The sequence below is a fragment of the Balaenoptera acutorostrata genome (genome assembly GCF_949987535.1).
Source record: "Balaenoptera acutorostrata chromosome 3 unlocalized genomic scaffold, mBalAcu1.1 SUPER_3_unloc_1, whole genome shotgun sequence".
NCBI classification, from domain to species: domain Eukaryota; kingdom Metazoa; phylum Chordata; class Mammalia; order Artiodactyla; family Balaenopteridae; genus Balaenoptera; species Balaenoptera acutorostrata.
In genome coordinates this window covers 510,043-527,867 of record NW_026645489.1, presented here as the reverse complement: position 1 = coordinate 527,867, position 17,825 = coordinate 510,043, and the positions used below count along the sequence as shown (strand labels likewise).

Below are 17,825 nucleotides of genomic sequence, written 5' to 3'. Positions count from 1 at the left end.
CCGCGGAGCAACTAGGCCCGTGAGCCACAATTACTGAGCCTGCGCGTCTGGAGCCTGTGCTCCGCAACAACAGAGGCCGCGATAATGAGAGGCCCGTGCACCGCTATGAAGAGTGGCCCCCACTTGCCGCAACTAGAGAAAGTCCTCGCGTAGAAACGAAGGCCCAACACAGCCATAAATAAATAAATAAATAAATAAACAAACCCAAAGTTAAAAAAAAAAAAATAAGAGTATCCCCTGCTTGCGGCAACTAGAGAAAGCCTGTGTGCAGCAACAAAGACCCAACGCAGCCAAAAATAAATAAATTAAAAAACAAACAAAAAAAGACCTACTTCAGACCCACAATTATAACAATAATAAAAAAGATAAATAATAACAAGTATTGGTGAAGATGTGGGAGAATAGGCACCCTCATGCCCTGTTGGTGGAAATGTAAAGTGGTCCAGCCTCTTGGAAAATAGTTTGGCAATTCCTCAATATGTTCCACAAAAACCTGTACTCAAATGTTCATAGCAGCATTATTCATAATAGCCCCAAAGTGGAAACAACCTAAATATCCATCAAGTTATAAATGGATAAACAAAACGTAGTATATAAATACAATGGAATTTTCACTCATAAAAAGGAATGAAGTATTGATACATGCTACATGGATGAACCAAGAAAACACTGTAGAAAATGAAAGAAGCCAGACACAAAAGGTCACATATTATATGATTCCATTTATATGAAATGTCTAGACTAGGCAAATCCATAGAGACAGAAAGTAGACTGGTGGTTGCCAGGGGATGGGGGGAGGTGGCGAATGGGGGGAGGTGATTGCTCAGGGGTATGAAGTTTCTTTTCGGGGTAATGAAAAATTTCTGAAATTATATGGTGCTGATGTTGCACAACTTTGTGAACATACTAAAAAACACTGAATTGTATACTTTATAAGTATGAATTTTATGGTTTATAAGTTATAGCTCAATAAAAAAAAAGAAATTGCAAAGTAGGCTGGCAGTAGCAGTTTTAGCTCTGTAAATCTGTGCTTGAATCTTTCTAAGTCGCTAAAAACATATTTGCTAAGAAAAAAAAAACAACCCAGCCTGTTTATAATAATGAATCAGGAGAATATGGTTAGCTAGAAATCAGCAAATCCATTCATGTATTCATCCTAGATGCTACATCTAGAAAAACAGCTGTCTTCCCAGATCTTCCTCTACATATACCTTTCTGCACCTTGTGATCCTTGCACAAACAGCAGAAAGTTTTCCTACCTGATTAGTCTGTCCAAAATTTCAGCCCACATCCCAATTCATCCAGGCCGCCAGGGAAGGCCTAGGGAATCTCCAGAATTTACCTAAAACTCTGTATGTAAAGGAAAAACCCACTTTGAGGAATTGTAACCCTGGACACTTACATGCTCAGGAGCGCCTTTGCAGATATATACAAATGCCACAGCAGAAGGATAATTTATTTTCACAGACACCAAATTGAAGCTGATGTTTGTCTGTTTGTCTAGCATGGGTTTTGAATCTGGTTTGGACATCTGCCGTGATTTGGTCCCACCCAGCTGGCAAGCCTCATGGCCCACCATTGTTTCCTAAGAAACAATGCTCCAGCAGACCTGCTCTATGGCTGTGTTTTCCAACTGTTGGATGAGACCCATTAGCGGATTATGAAATCAATTAAGTGGGTGGTGACTAGCATTTCCTTAAAAAGAAAAAAAAAAAAAGTATTAGAGTTACGGTAAACGAGTTAAATACTATTCTGAAGACTTCTGTTTCCTTTTTACAGATATCTGTGTGCATGTGTAAGATATTTATTACTGTGCGTCATGGTCCAAGTGTGGAAAACTTTAACAGTGATCACGCCGTGCCCCACCCCACCCATACCTTCCACCTGTCTTCAGCGTCTCCATTGTTTAATGAGGCGCCGTAAGACACCAGACACCGAAATGATTATTGCGGTTTCCACAAGCAAGTGCAAGACAGGGTGAGCAGGCTTAGGACTGGCTGTTGGAACAGTTTCAGCGGGCCCTGGGGGACAGGGCCTGTCTCCAGCCGTCTGGTACTGACCCTGCAGTGGTCAGGCAAAGGACTCGTACCTCCTGGAGTGCGAGAGCCAGACAGAGGCCAGCGATTCAGAGGACTGAGCTCCGGACTGGGTAGTCTGCATATGAAAAGTGTACTTCTGGATGGGTAGTTTGCTATCTCTAAGAATTGGCTAGCCCGAGCAATGCTGGGTTGTGCAGGGCATTCATTGCTCTTATCTGCCTAGCACCCATGCCCCGCTCCTGGTAACAGCATGCTAATGTTCCTTTAGGGAACCAAACCTCCGTTCTACATCAGCCATGTGGTTTGGAGGGCTGACTCTACTTCCTAGCTCTATGAATGGGTGTGTTGAGTCCAGCTTGGCTAATCATGCATTCCATAAATACTCAGTGTGTTCATTCTCGGTGCTAGGCACTATTCTAGGTACTGAGAATCCACCAGTGGACAAATCAACAACCCTTGCCATTGAGTGGTTTACATGGGTTTGGGGTTGGATGGATAACCCATTTAGAGACCCATGTGCGGATTGTGCTGGGAAGCACTGTCTGTAATATCCATTATCCCTTCCTCCTTACTAACAGAACCCTATTTTACTTTGGACAGTAGGTTCCTAGCTAAAAACCTTAATTTCCTAGGCTTCCTGGCAGGTAGGAGTGGCCATGGGCAGTTCTGGACAATGAGATGTAAGGAGATGTCTATGTGGTAGGGCTTCCAGGAAGGTGACTATCTTCCTGATAAGAAGAGACAGGCTTAGTGACACGTGTCTCCTGCCCTTTGTCCTTCCTCCTTGTTCCTGCCTGGAACATGAACATACAAGCCACAGGAGCCACTTGGCAACCTTGAAGACAAAAGTCACCTGCTAAGGATGGAAGAACAGAAATGGGACACCAATGGTATGACAGAGCTATGAGACACCCTCATCGCAGGACTTACGTGATAAAAATAAATCCTTCGAGGTGAAGGCTCTGTCACATGAATTTTCTGTTACATGCAGCCGAATGCAATCCTTAACTCAGCCAGAGGCATCACTTGTGCACTGGGTTAATCCGATGGGAGGTAAGCCTAGATGGCTGGTGGTCATCTTGGCAAGCTGCCAGAGGATGAAGCCAATACAGGGAAAACCTTGCTGAGACATGTCCCAGGGTCTTATAACCATTTGAGCCCCATGTTGAGCTTTGCCTGAAGGTCGATTCTCTCAGTGAATCTGCCACTACGGGCCCTTTGGCTTAAACCAGCCTGAGTTGGATTTCTCTAACATTAAAGAGTCTGGACTAATTAATGGGTGAAGTGATAAAGTTTGGGGGGCTACAGGACAATGTCTATCCTGAGGGACACTCCTCTGACACCACCAGGAACCCCTCCAGCCCCCCTTCCAACTGCCATCCCTTCAAGGGCAATGTCAGGGACATCTGAGAGATGCTCCCTGTGGACGCCAACAGATGTGCAAATGTAAGCATGAAAGAAGGGGCGCTGGTGTTTCTTCCACTCTCAGATTTCTTTTTTGAAGTAGGAAATTACAATTTAATTATGTGAAAAAAAATCTTTAAAATGAACTCTAACAAAACAGATGGCTAATCATACTGGAGGGAAAAAAATAAGAACAGATGCAGCTGCTAATGAAAAACTTCAAACAAAATAATTTGGATAGTTAACTACCTAGAGTGGTTAACCTGCGGTACGTGGGGATGTGTGTGTCGCCAGATGATGTAGATATTCATGGACCCTGGAACTAGGAGTGTTTACATGATCTAGAGAGCACAGGTCCAAGACTAGTGTTCTCGAGCTTGAGTATAAATCAGAATCCCCTGGAGCTAATGATTTGGCAGCTCTGGAATTGGGCGGGGGGTGGGGGGGGTGGGCGGGGGGTGGTCGTCAAGAATTTGCATTTGTAACAAGTTCCCAGATGTTGCTGCTGCTGCTTGTCTCACCCCTTTGAGAACCACCATTCTAGATTAACTCCGTTTAAAAACTGAGACAGGGCTTCCCTGGTGGCGCAGTGGTTAAGAATCCGCCTGCCAACGCAGGGGACACAGGTTCAAGCCCTGGTCCGGGAGGATCCCACATGCTGCGGAGCAACTAAGCCCGTGTGCCACAACTACTGAAGCCCGTGTGCCACAACTACTGAAGCCCGCGAGTCGCAACTACTGAAGCCCGCGAGTCGCAACTACTGAAGCCTGCGTGCCTAGAGCCCATGCCCTGCAACGAGAAGCCACTGCAGTGAGAAGCCCGCGCACCGCAATGAAGAGTAGCCCCCGCTCGCCGCAACTAGAGAAAGCCCGCGTGCAGCAACGAAGACCCAACGCAGCCAAAAATAAATTAATTTAAAAAAATAAATAAAAACTGAGATAATTAAGATGCTGATGCTGCTTGTCTCACTCCTTTGAGAACCACCATTCTAGATTCTCCATTTAAAAACTGAGATAATTAAAATATCATAAAATTCACCCCTTTTAATGTGTACAGTTAGGTGGGTTTTGGTATATTAGAAAGCTGTGTAACCATCACTACATAATTCCAGATGATTTTCAGGACCCTGAAAAGAAACCCCCTCCCTTTTAGCAGTATTCCCCATTCCCCCTCCCCTCAAGCTCTGGCAATCACTGTAGTTTGCCTATTCTGGACATTCTATATACATGGAATCAACATGAGGCCTTTTGTGTCTGGCTTCTTTCACTTAGCATAATGTTTTCAAAGTTCATCCATGATGTAGCATGAAGAAGTATCTCATTCCCTTTTATGGCCAAATAATATTCCATTATATGAATATACTATATTTTGTTTAATCTGTTCATCACTTGGATATTTGGATTATTTCTACTTTTTAGCTACTATGAATAATGCTGCTATGAACATGCGTGTACAAGTTTTTGTGTGGACATATGTTTTCATTTCTCTTGAGTATATAACCAGGAGTAGAATTGATGCACCATAGAGTAACTCTATGTTTAACTCTCTGAGGATCTGCTAGCCTGGTTTCCAAGAGGCTTTACCATTTTACATTCCCACCAGCAGTATACGAGGGTTCCAATATATCCACATCCTTGCCAACACTTTAGGGTTGTCTTTTACTATAGCCATTCTAGTGAGTGATTAGTGGTATCTCACTGTGGTTTTGATTTGCATTCCCCTGATGACTAATAATGTTGAGCAACTTTCATGGACTTACTGGCTGCTTGTAAATCTTCTTTGGGGAATTGTTGACTCAAATGCTTTGCCCATTTATATTGTTGAGTTCTAAGAGTTCTGTATATATTCTAGATGCTAGATCTTTATCAGAAATATAATTTACAAATGTTTTCTCCCATTCCAGGAGTTGTTTTTTCACTTTCTTCATAGTGTCCTAGAAGTCACAGAAGTTTTTAATTTTGATGAAGTGTTTTTTTTTTTTAATTTTATTTTTTGGCTACTTATGCTTTCGATATATTTAAGAAACCATGGTCTAATCCAAGGTCACAAATATGTACACCTATGTTTTCTTCTAAGAGGTTCATATATTTAGCTACTACATTTAAGTCTGTTTCATATTAACTTTTGTATATGGTGTGAATTAGGGGTCCAACTTCTTTTTTAAAAATGTGGTTATCTAGTTTTCCTAGCACCATTTGTTGAAAAGACTATTTTTCCCTCATTGAATTGTCTTGGCACCCTTATGAAGAATTACTGACCTTAAATTTCTGGACTCTCAATTCTATTCCATTGATATATATTTCTATCTCATGCCAGTACCAGGCAGTATTGATTATTATATCTTCATAATAAGTTTTGAAATCAGGAAGTCCTTCAACTTTGTGCAAGATTGTTTTGGCTATTCTGGGTCCCCTGCATTTCCATATGAATTTTAGAATCAGCTTGTCAATTTCTGCAAAAAAAAGCTAGCTTGGATTTTGATAAAGATCGCATGGAATCTGTAGATGAATTTGAGGACTACTGCCATCTTAAAAATTTTAAGTCTTCCAACCCATGAACTCAGGATGTCTTTCCATTTATTTAATCTTCCTTAATTTCTTTCAATAATATTTTATAGTTTTCAGTGTACAAATCTTGTTCTACCTTTGTTAAATTTATCCCTAAGTATTTTGTTTCTGATGGCGTTGTAAATGAAATTTTAATTTCATCTTCGGATTGTTAATGTACAGAAATACAATTGAATTTTGAATACTGACCTTGTATTCTGCAAGTTTATTAACTCTTATAGGGTTGTGGGGTTTTTGGGGTGGATTTCTTAGGATTTTCTGTATATAAGATCATGTCATCTGTGAGTACAGCTTTACTTCTTCCTTTCCAAATTGGATGCCTTTTATTTTTCCTTGCCTATTTACCCTGGACAGAACCTCTAGCGCAATGTTTAATAGAGGAGGAAAGAGTGACATCTTTGTCTTGTTCCTGATCTTAGGGGGGAAAGTCTTCGGTCTTTCACCATTAAGTATGACATTAGCTTTGGGTTTTTTTGGAGGTGCCCTTTATCAGATTGAGGAAACCTGCTTCTATTCCTAGTTTGTTGAGTGTATTTTTATTTTTTAATCAAGAAAGGGTGTTGGATTTTGACAGATGCTTTTTTGTGTCTGTTGAGATGATCGTGTGGTTTTCACCCTTTATTCTAAAAATACAGTGTGTTACATTGTTCTTCATGTGTTGAATCAGCCTTGCATTCCTGAGATAAATCTCACTTGCTTAACTGTTTATAAAGAAGAAAATCAAGACGCATGAAGGTTAATGAACTGCCCAAATCTCACAGAAAATTAGTGGCAGAGCCGCAAATAGACCCTGCTTCCCCAGCCAATGGCCTCTAGTCTGGCCCTGTGGGGAGGCAAGGGGATGCAGGTGAGGGTGGAGCATTGTCGAGGCTGGATTCATGAACACACCCCTCGTCATTATTCAACATTTGTGTTGTGCCTCACACATCTTGGAGGTGGTTTTCACAAACACTCTATTTTCCATATCAACACTCTATTTTTCCCATCTCCCCATTTCACAGGTGAGTAAACTAAGGTTTGGTGAAATTCAGTGACTTAAACATCACAAAGTGAGAGGTAGTACTTGGACTTGAATGCAGGTCTTTAGAGTTTAAATCCTGGGTCCTCTGTACTATACTGCTCGCCTGCCCTCTGAGTCCTGTGATTTCAAAGCCTATGGAAGTCCTTTTACTATCCATTGGCTGATAGAGGTGTCGACTGTCAGCACAGAGCCTTATACTTTTAGCTCATGGCTGTGATCGAACAGAAAAATCCTCTTAAGAAGGGGAATCATTAAAGCTTTCTTATTCCTTAGGGGTTAATGAACTTTAGAATCAATAATTTTTAGTTACTTTTAATATACTTTTGTTTTGTCCTTAAATTTAGACTTACCATTAAATTGATTGGTCTTTGAGGGGCACAGAAGCTCCAGGGTTAATGGTAGCTAGATTACCAGCTTCAAATACCAGCTCTGGCATATTCTACCTGGGTGACCTTGGAAAAATATTTAGCCTCTGTGTATCTCAGTTTTCTAACCTGCAAAATGGGGATAACAACAGTTCCATTGTGCTCACTGTGTACCTCACAGTGGTACTGTGAGACTAAAGTGAGCCAACATGGGAGATACATTTAGCACAACGCCTGGTGCAGAGCAAGCACTAAATTTTAGCTTTTGTTGATATTAATGGTTAATTAACTTCCACTTACTGAGTACCTATTACTCAAGCACTGGTTTTATGAAGACTAAAACAGGTTCAGAGAAGTAAGCCATCTAGCCCAAGGTCACACAGCTAGGAAGTGGCAGACCCAGGAGTCCAAAACCAAAGCTTCTTAATTACACTGTCCTGAGTTCCGGAGGATGCCTTTTGACCCTGAGGGCATTAGAGGGGCAAGGAGGGGCCCCATGGGAAGCAGACAAGTCAGGGCTGTAATCAAACCGAGCTGCCAAGCTGAGGTTTGGGAGAGAGAGGAAGACTGAAAGGGAGGATGTGACAGAAAACATTAGGCTTCAGCAAGGCAGGCCCTGCTGAGCGCTGACACGGAGATGTGGGCAGTCAGGGCTGAGTACACAGGGACCAAAGGCCCAGTAAGAGGCGCCCTGGCAGCTCAGTGCAGGGACCTGGAGAGCTTGCGGGGGCGGAGAGAGCCCTTCCCCAGGGAGGCGCCCTTGGCCCGGTCTCCCCCTCACACTGCACACTCAGGTAACACGGTTCAGCCTCCGGAACCCTGTTCGTGCTTCCCCAAGAAGCATCTTCCCACACAGGAGAGGGGGACAGATCAGACACACAGACCAGGACCTCCCAGTCAACAGAGAAGCCGGGCCCAGAGTTCCCTCGGTTGGTGCAGCTCCCAGGGACCCTCACCCCAGCTCCGCGTACGTGTCCACAGCCCCAGTCATGTCCAGCTCTGGGACTGGATGTAAGTGCGTCCCAGAGCTGGGGTCGGTGCATTGACTCCCTTATTCTAATGATGATCCCAAGCTATGGCCAGCTTTGCACTCCACCTCAGGAATCCCAAGGCTTGGGGCCAAAGAGAGCTGTTCCGTCCTCTGTCACTCTCCACTGTGTGGCAGCAGGCGGACCCTCAACCTCTCTGAGCCTCCTTGTCCTCTTCTGTGAGGTGATAACTGCCCCGCCTCACCCACTCCAAGGATCTGTGGGGAGACTAAAAAAAGGCAAAAAGTACAGAGCTCATCGTCCTGCCTCTGAAGGCCACACCTTGAATCTGGAGGCCCCAGGGAGGGTGAAATAGAGGCTGCTGATCCCACAAACACCATCGTAGTCAAGAACGCTTGCTGGTCCTCCTCGCGCTGGCAGGCACGCTCGCTTTAAACATCCAGCAAACATTCAGGGCTGGGCTGTGGGCTCCCGGCGCTTACAGACCACGCAGACCCAGCAGCTGGCCGCCTCCCTCCTCTTCCCTCCTGCCGCCCCCTGCATTCCAGAGCAGGTGCTCCAGCTTGGGGGCCCTCTTAGCCAAAGTCGACACTGGGACCAGGCCGAGGACAGCACTTAGGGGGTCAGGCAGACCTGCGGTACCAGCCCTGTCCGTGGCCCCTACTCACCTGTGTGCAGCTTCCTGAGCCCCCGTTTCCTCTCCCGGGAAACGGGGACCACACGAGCCACCCAGCAGGGCTGTGTGCGGAATCTAAGCACCAAATATAAGGTGTGAAGCACAGTGCGGGGCTGGGGTTCCAGGAAGGATGTGTCTGCCAAGCTATAGGTCGGGGCCCTGTCCCCTCTTCTGTTTCACTGGGAGGTTGGAAGCCACACAAGTCCCTCGCTAGAGCTGCTCTGGCGTTAAGTCATCAGCTACGATTGGCTGTACTGCTTCTCTCCAGGCTTCGCTGCAGCTCCCACGGGAGTGGACACGCTGAGCGGGTCCTCAGCATTCCCCACGCCAACCTCCTCCTAGTGCGTCTGCAGAGGCATTTCCCAGACTCCCTTGCAGCTGAAGTTCTGGACTCAAATTGGGTCCCTTTGAAAAGCAGAGTTGAGGTGGGGCCGGGCTGCCTTTCTGCTGCTTTAGATGCGCTGCTGTTAAGCAGGGCTCTGGGGATGTTAGTTCTGCTGCAGCAGCATGTCCGTGCCCAGTTGCTAGCTGAGTGGGAATCAGAGATGGTCCCTCAGGCTGGACCGGCAGCCCCGTGTCCACTGCGTGATGCTGGGGCGGTCGAGATCAGCTGTGGCAGCGGCCTCGTGGTCCCTGGGTCACAGTTCTGACGGTGAGTTCTTGAACGTTTTGGTCCATCCCAGTTCCCCACCTCCCCAATCCTGGCGTGGTAGCAGCGGTTCAGTGGGAGTCACTGCTGGTGCCCAGCCAGGAGTGCCCTTCCCACCACTGCATAAGGGACCTACGTCCATCAATTTCTCCTGCATCTGAGATGGGTTCCATCCGTCATGTCCTGATGAAGCTGGAGGCACTTGTCATAGACACCTACAAGGGGTGCAGGCATGTGGGCTCAGCCCTTCTTCCCTCTAACGCACCCTCCCCGGGGCCACCAAAGCCGTGTTGGCGAGCACGGCTTCTGACCAGGAGTGGACCCCTGACCTCTGGGACTATAGCATTTTCTCTCTCTCTCGGGACTCTGGAATTCAGATGCAACACCAGTGAACCAAGTTAGGGAAGAAGGAACTGTCAGGGGTCAGTCTGGGGCCAGTGGGAGGCCACAGCCTGCCACGTGCACTGACAGTGAATTTCAGAAAAGCCGGTCTGCAGCCAAAGAGCAGAACGAGACAGGCAGGTGTGGAGAAATGAAGACAAGAGCTGCAACATTCACGGAGGTCCCAAGTCCGGCCCCTGGGTGAGTCCAGCTGTTTCCCTGCTCGTGGGACCCATAACACACCCCTATAACCTTATGGGAAAAAAAAAAAAGGTCTCCTTCTATCTCAAAGGGAGCTTGTGTGACTTCAGGACCCCAGCACACGCCTGGTGCATGGTGGGTCCTGGGCCCCTTCACCTCCCAGCTTGCACTGCACTGGCCTGGCTGTGGGGTCATCACAGAGCAGATTCTAGGGCAGGTGGTCCAGATGCCTAGCTCTGTCTGGTCAAGACCGCCCCTTGGGCAAGCCCCTTCCCCTCAGTTTCCTGCTTTGGAATATAAGAAGGCTGGTCTAAAATTCCCAAGATCCCTTTTTTTTTTTTTTTTTTTAAATTTTATAGCTACTTTATTTATTTATTTATTTATTTTTGGCTGTGTTGGGTCTTCGGTTCGTGCGAGGGCTTTCTCTAGTTGCGGCAAGTGGGGGCCACTCTTCATCGCGGTGTGGGGACCGCTCTTCATCGCGGTGCGCGGGCCTTTCACTATTGCGGCCCCTCCCGTTGCGGGGCACAGGCTCCAGACGCGCAGGCTCAGTAGTTGTGGCTCACGGGCCCAGCTGCTCCGTGGCATGTGGGATCTTCCCAGACCAGGGCTCGAACCCGTGTCCCCTGCATTAGCGGGCAGATTCTCAACCACTGCGCCACCAGGGAAGCCCCCCTTTTAACTCTAGTATTCAGAGACCATTTGTTGTTAACCACAGAGAATTCAGAGGAAAATCGCTTTCATTTAGATTAAAAAATAAAAACAGACCCCCCCTCTTTCCCTACTACGCTTTAGTAGCTGTTTTTATAAACCACTCAACACCAGAAAGTGAAAATAATACAAATGTCCATCCACTGATGAATGGAGAAATGTGGTACATCCATACAATGGAATATTATTCAGCCATAAAAAGGAATGAAGGACTGACACATGCCACAACGTGGATGAACCTTGAAAACATCACGCTAAGAAGGCAGACACAAAAGGCCACTTATTGGATGATTCCATTTATATAAAATGTCCAGAATAGATAAATACAAAGAGACAAAGTAGAGTAGTAGCATTTGCCAGGAGATGGGGGGAGGATGGGGAATAACTGCTAACAGGTAGGGGGCTCCTTTTGGGTGCTAAAGAAAACTGACTGTGGGGATGATGGTTACACAACTTTGTGAGTAGACCAAAAACCACTCAACTGTATACTTCAAAGGTATGAATATTATGGTAAGTAAATTACACTTCAATAAAGCTGTTATATTAAAAAATAACAGTGCTCAGCCAGTGTCTGTTCTTATTAGGTGTGAACTGACACCTCAGCGCTCCACAGTGACTGACAAGGGCACTTCTTTGAAATCCTGACCTTGACTTACGGGACAATCTACCAAATGTGCGATTTCTCCGGTGGCCCCCGCGACCGAGGCAAGAACAAGATCATTTCCACCATAAAGTGCCGTGTGCCTCCGGGGGCCTGGAGCAGACGGGAACCGTGTGTGGAATTGCACACGTACATGAGCCCACGGCACCAGCAGCTTCTCCACTGTGTTCCCAGATGTGCCGAGCGGCTAAGAGGAAAGAACAGGGCCCAGAGTTTTCTAGAGCTCCATTTCTGCAGTATCCCTTAACTGGGTTCAGAGAGACTAAGCAGACCTCTCTCCTCCCAGTCAGCACGGCTCTGTCAGTGCTATGTAGAACTGAGGAAGATGGGGCTGGGGTGGGGAGAAGAAGCCCTAGAAGCTTCCCGAAACCTTCAGATGGCTTGCACTGAGTTTTATGCTGCTAAAGGAAGAAAAGGTTTAGCTGTGCCATCCGAGGCCTGAAGAGCGCATGCCAGGTCCCAAAGGCCCATAATTCAACTCAGGTCAACATGGTTTGCTCAACACAGACTCAAGTTCTTTGGCACCTGTGCACCAGCTAGAAGACATCCCAGGCAGAGGCAAGCATTTTCTCACGGGCTCCAAAGGAAGGAGTTGAAAGAATCCCCTAGTTGGGCTACAGTGCTGTCCCTTAAGCACATCTGGGGTCAGAATGTCAGTGTGCAAATCCTGGCTCTGCCCCTTCCTCCTGTGTGATCTCGGGCAACTAAACCGCTCTGAGCCTCGGTTTCTTCACTTGGGAAATGGGGATAATAACAGTACCCACCTTCCAGGGTGGTCCTGAGGACTTAATGAGTTCATCTGTGTGAAGCACCCTGCCTGGCTCACTGGAAGTGCTCAATAAGCTTTTTACTTCCTGTCACCGTTCAAGAACCTCCCAGGGCCTGGACTTCTGCTCCCGACTAGACTGGCTCGGGATGGCGTCCCTAGCTCGAGGGGCACAGGGTGGAAGGGTGGTTCCCCACATGATGGCTGTGTGACTTGGGAAGTCCCACAGCCTCTCCGAGCCTCAGTTTCCCTCTCTGTAAAATGGGGATAATGATAATGCCTCCCTCACAAGGCAGCTGGGAGGACTGAATGAAAGTGCACAGTACAAAGAGGCAGTACTTAGTCTGGGCTGCCCAGTTTGGAAAGCTGCTCTCCACTTAGTAGCTGGGTGACTGTGGGAAAGTCACTTAACTTCTCTGTGCTTCCCTTTCCTTCTCCATAAAATGGAGATGATCATCGTCCCCACCTCACGTGTTGTCGTGAGGATTAAATGAGGGAATACATGTAAAGCTCTTAGAGCAGGGCACGGCACACAGAAGCCCCGTAAGAGCCCTGTAAGAATTCCCTATTTTTCACTCAATGCCGGACATACAGCAAGTCCCCAATGAGATGTGGTCACTATAATAATGGTGGACACGAGCGCCAGCATCCCAGAACACAAGATGTGATTTCTTTACCCTTATGGGGGCAGGAGGAGTCCAGCTGGAGGGCAAGGGTGTGGCCCACGGGGCAGGAGGACGTCTCAGACTGTTCGTCAGCCACAAACAGCCTGTACTAAGGGCTTTCCCCAGCCGGGCTGGGGCTCAGGGTCACCGGCCGGCCATTGCAGGGCCGCAGCCCACAGTTTCCAGGGGAGGAAGAGCTCCTTCTCCTTTTCCTCTCGCACAACCAACAGCTGGCCCAGGAGGCCCAATTACCAGCCTCTGTGGCTCAGAGTGGGAACAGCATGGCTGCACCCGGTGTCGATGTAAATCCAGCATCAGACCGGGTGGGCACCAGATCCAGGCTGTGGCTGGGTGCCCCTGGCTCTGGTCCACAAGCCCAGTGATGCCTCATGCGGGTGGGCAGAGCCCGGGGGCCGCGGCTGGCGTTTCCACCTCACCTACCCTTCAGCTGTGTGGTGAGGGCAGGAGATGCTACACAAAGTGTATCACGCAATTATCTGCTCAGATTTACCCTGCAAGCCTGGAAGGCCCCAGAGGGCAGGCTCCATGACTGTCCTGTTCCCACCTGGATCCCCAAGGCCCACAACAGTCTGGTACCCAAATATTTACTGACTAAAAGAATCCTCCTGGGGCTTCCCTGGTGGCACAGTGGTTAAGAATCCGCCTGCCAGTGCAGGGGACACGGGTTCGAGCCCTGGTCCGGGAAGATCCCACATGCCGCGGAGCAACTAAGCCCATGCGCCACAACTACTGAGCCTGTGCTCTAGAGCCCGCGAGCCACAACTACTGAGTCCACGTGCCACAACTACTGAAGTCCGCGCGCCTAGAGCCCGTGCTCAGCAACAAGAGAAGCCACTGCAATGAGAAGCCTGTGCACCACAACGAAGAGTAGCCCCTGCTCTCAGCAACTAGAGAAAACCCGCGTGCAGCAGCAAAGACCTAATGCAGCCAAAAATTAAATAAATGAATAAATAAATAAATTTATTAAAAAAAAATCCTCTTGTCTGCAAAGTGCCTGAAACCCAGGGCCCAGCACATAGCAGGCACCTAGCAGAGACTAATTCCCTCTCCCTGACCCTGGGGATGAGCACAGCACCAGGCCTCCAGGGATTCTGGCACCCGTGACCTTTCTAGAACATTGCTTATGGTCCAAGCAGGGGAGGGCATGCGAAGCTGGGTATAACAGAAACCATGGGATTAAAGCACACTGTGATCCAAATGAACATTTACTGAGCACCCATGTATCACACAGTGCACAGAGGCAGTATCTAAAGATCTATCTTACTTATCTTATTTACAGAGACCCAAGATGCCATCTCCCCATTTTGTGGATGAGGACCCGAGGTTTAGGAGGTGAAGCAGCTTGCCCGGGGCCAGAGCGCTGGTGAGTGGTAGAACCGAGATTCAAACCCAGGACTTCTGGACTCCAGAGCCTGCCTCCCAGCCTATCCCTGACCATGCAGAAGAGCTGCACACCAGATGGCCTGGGGTCATTCCTTGACACCTGCAGCCACGCTGGTTCCAAGCTGACCAGAGGGACGGATTCTGCCCTCTTCCCAGTGCCCCGCCCCCTTATCCCTTCCCTGGCCCCATGCTTCCTTCCTGGGGTCCAGTTTAGGAGAACACGAGCTCCATCCACCCCGAAAGCCCCTCAGGGCCTCCCTACAGCCCCAGATCATTGTGATGCCACAAGCAGAGATGAGCTGAAAAGATGAGGAGGGTGAGTGGGTGGACAGAGGGCCTGCAGCTGGATACTCGGAATTTCTCACAGGTGCTGTGTCCCATCGACTGGCTCTAAATTCCTGTAAGCCTCTGTCCACACCAGCCTCGATTTCCCTCGGCTGCTGTACGCACCTAAACAGCCGGCAGCCACACAACTCTGTTCCCACCCCTGCTCCTCGCATTGAGGGGGGAGGAGGAGGTGGAGAGGAAGTCACTTGTGGTTTCCCAGGGCAACACCTGGAAACACTTCCGCAGGGACACAAAGGGAGCTTTCCGCAGGGACACAGGAAGCCCCGGCCCGTTCCTGAGGGCGAGGAGGGGCAAGCACCGGGGCGGGAGCTCACAGCACTTGGCTCTGCTGCGGGCCGGCCCAGGGGAACGTCCTGGAGCCTCTGGCTTGAAGAGGAATGTGGAACCAACTTCAACAGGAAGCCCCTGCCCGCCAGGAAGGGCAGAGCTCCCTGGGCAAGGGCTCATGGGTGCAGAGAACCTGGCAGGGACCTGGTCCTGGCCTTTGCAGGAGAGCAGCATTATAAGCACCGCCGCCCGCCCCGGGAGGTGACCTGCAGGGAGCTAGACCCGATTTCCCATAAGCCCCTTCTCGAAGGAGCATCAGATCCTGGCACCAGGACAAGGGGAGGAGGTAGTCGGCTCTGGGGCCACCCCACACAGTCCTGCCAAACTCAAGGTTTCAAGGAAATGGAAAGATGAGCTGCCCTTACATGTGGCTGCGTCACTTTACAGAATAGCAGCTACCAAAAGGGGCGCGTCCCTCGCTGGCTTCCTGCAGAGCCCTGCATGACAAGCAGCATCGGGACCAGGACTCAGAGGAGGCGGCAGCACAGGTGGAGGTGATGCTGGCGCTATCAGGCCCCGCGTCTGTAAAATGGGGATTGCGTCCACCTCCTGGGGCTGGAGAACAGAACTCCCCGAACGGTAGCTCCTTCTCAGTCCGACTCCCCAGCAAGGTAGGCTGTTTCCCGGACAACGGATGCGTCTCCCTCTCTGTGGCCATACTCCAGGCCTCCCTGGCATCTGGTGTCCAGGTCCTGAGGAACTGAAACCCCGCTGGTGACTGCAGCCCCTGTTCTCAGCCCCACGTGGACTTGGCTGGTGATGTGACGGCTCGAGGCTATGTGCAGTACCCAGGGGACTGTGTCCGGACCTCTCAGGACCACAGAAGTAAGAAACGCCAGGTGGGGCAGGCCCCGTCCTGGTCCATCAGCCCTGGAGCAGGCTCTCCTCTGGGTGGACACACCTCCCTCCCAGGATTCCGCCCCGCAGAAAGCTTCTTTTCCCTGCATATCCAAACGGATGATCTGATACAGGTTTCCAGGATCTGGAGAAGACCGCCCCTCCCTCCCTCAGTGTCCCAGTCCCAGCCCCAGGGGCCAAGCTCCCACCCAAAGACAGTTCGACCTTTAGCCCAGCAGACTAGCTGGCTGAGCATGACCTTTGCCCCCCCAGAGTGTTCCCGAAGGTGGGCTGACATGCCAGGGATGTCTTAGAGGCAGGTCGAGATACAGATCCCTCAGCCTTCTGGTCAGCAGAGGGGGCCCTGGGAAGGACCCAACCCCTGGGGCTGGGCCCCTCTGTGACCTCAGTGGGGGAAATGCATCCTACTTTCTGGGTCTTCCCTTAATGTGAAAGAAGGCTGGGAGGTGCTGACCAGGAGCAGCAATTCCTAACCTGGCCTAGGTCCCAGGAATCCCCTTGAGAAGGTTTGAAAGTGCTGATTCCCAGGCCCCGTTCTAGTCCTTGGACTATCTGGGTTTGGGAACCAGGCCCTGAATTTGGAGAAGAGCCCCCGGGTAGCTGTGCTCAGCACGCGCTGGAGACTCTAATCCAGAAACTCCGAGGAAGCCCTGTGACTGCAAATAGAACCTATATTTTCCAGATGAAGCATGGTGGCAGAGTATCCCAGCCAGGAGGGCCCACACCATCTACTTGGGAAGCAGGAGTGTCCCCATAAAGATGGGGACGAGGGGCTGGGGCAGCCTCTCCCCCCTACCCCTCCAAGCCATCTCCCAAATCAGGTGCGGTCTGTAAGCCTGATGTTAAACATAGAATTCTTTTCAGAAAAACATCAAGTTCTGGACTTGAAAAATTTGGAATTCTGCTACCTCTCAGGATGGCAGGACACCAAGAAAAAAACCTCCGAGATGAGGCCAAAGAGTTCAGGCCTTCATTTCCCATCGTGGACTGCAGAGGAGTTTGGTTAAAGATGAAGGCAGACTGGGTGTGTCTGGGGATCCTCTCGCACATGAACTCCTGAATTCATTCATTTGACGGATATCTACTAAGAACCTACTATGTGTCAGGCTTGGGCACTGTGGATACAGTGAATGAAACAAAGATTTCGGCCAGCACGGAGCTGATATTTTAGCCGGGGAGACACAAGATAACCAAATATATAAAATACTTAAATCAGGGTGGTCAGGGAAGGCCACACCGAGAAGGTGACATTTATGCAGAGACCCAAAGAAGGTGAGGAAAGGAGCCATATAGATAACTGGGGAAAGTGCATTCCAGCAAAGGGCAAGTGCAAAGGTCCTGGGGCAGGAGCACACCTGCTACGTCCTGGGAAGGACAGTGAGGAGGCCAGTGTGGATGCAGCAAAGGTGAGGTCATCAAGGAGGTGGCAGTCAGATGACACTGGGCCCGTCCAATGAGATGGGAGGACACTCAGGGCTGGGGGCAGAGTCACGCCTGTTCTGACTTATTTATAGATAGGAGATGTCATCAAATAGATAAGGTGTAACTGTCTAAAGGTCATTTATGGCCTTAGAATATCCTGTCCCAGCAAATATGCAACGCATGGGCAAAACAGCCTGCCCGTGCTGGAAGGGTTGGAGAGTCTGAGCGGGTCCATAAAAATAACATACGTGGCTGTTTTTCTTACTGCATGAGAAAGCCTCGATGCCCTGGGCATTTGAGAGCAGTCACTAGGGGTTACTGGCACTTCCCAAGTCTCCATCTGGCCGGCTGTCTGGCATACAGGCTCCCCA

General features: G+C 49.1%; 1 protein-coding gene across 2 annotated transcripts in view; it reads right to left on the bottom strand.

The window, feature by feature from the left end:
• The window catches only part of SLC24A4 (solute carrier family 24 member 4), a 162,581-nt gene that overhangs the window by 16,802 nt on the left and 127,954 nt on the right, over positions 1-17,825 (bottom strand). The window lies entirely within an intron of this gene.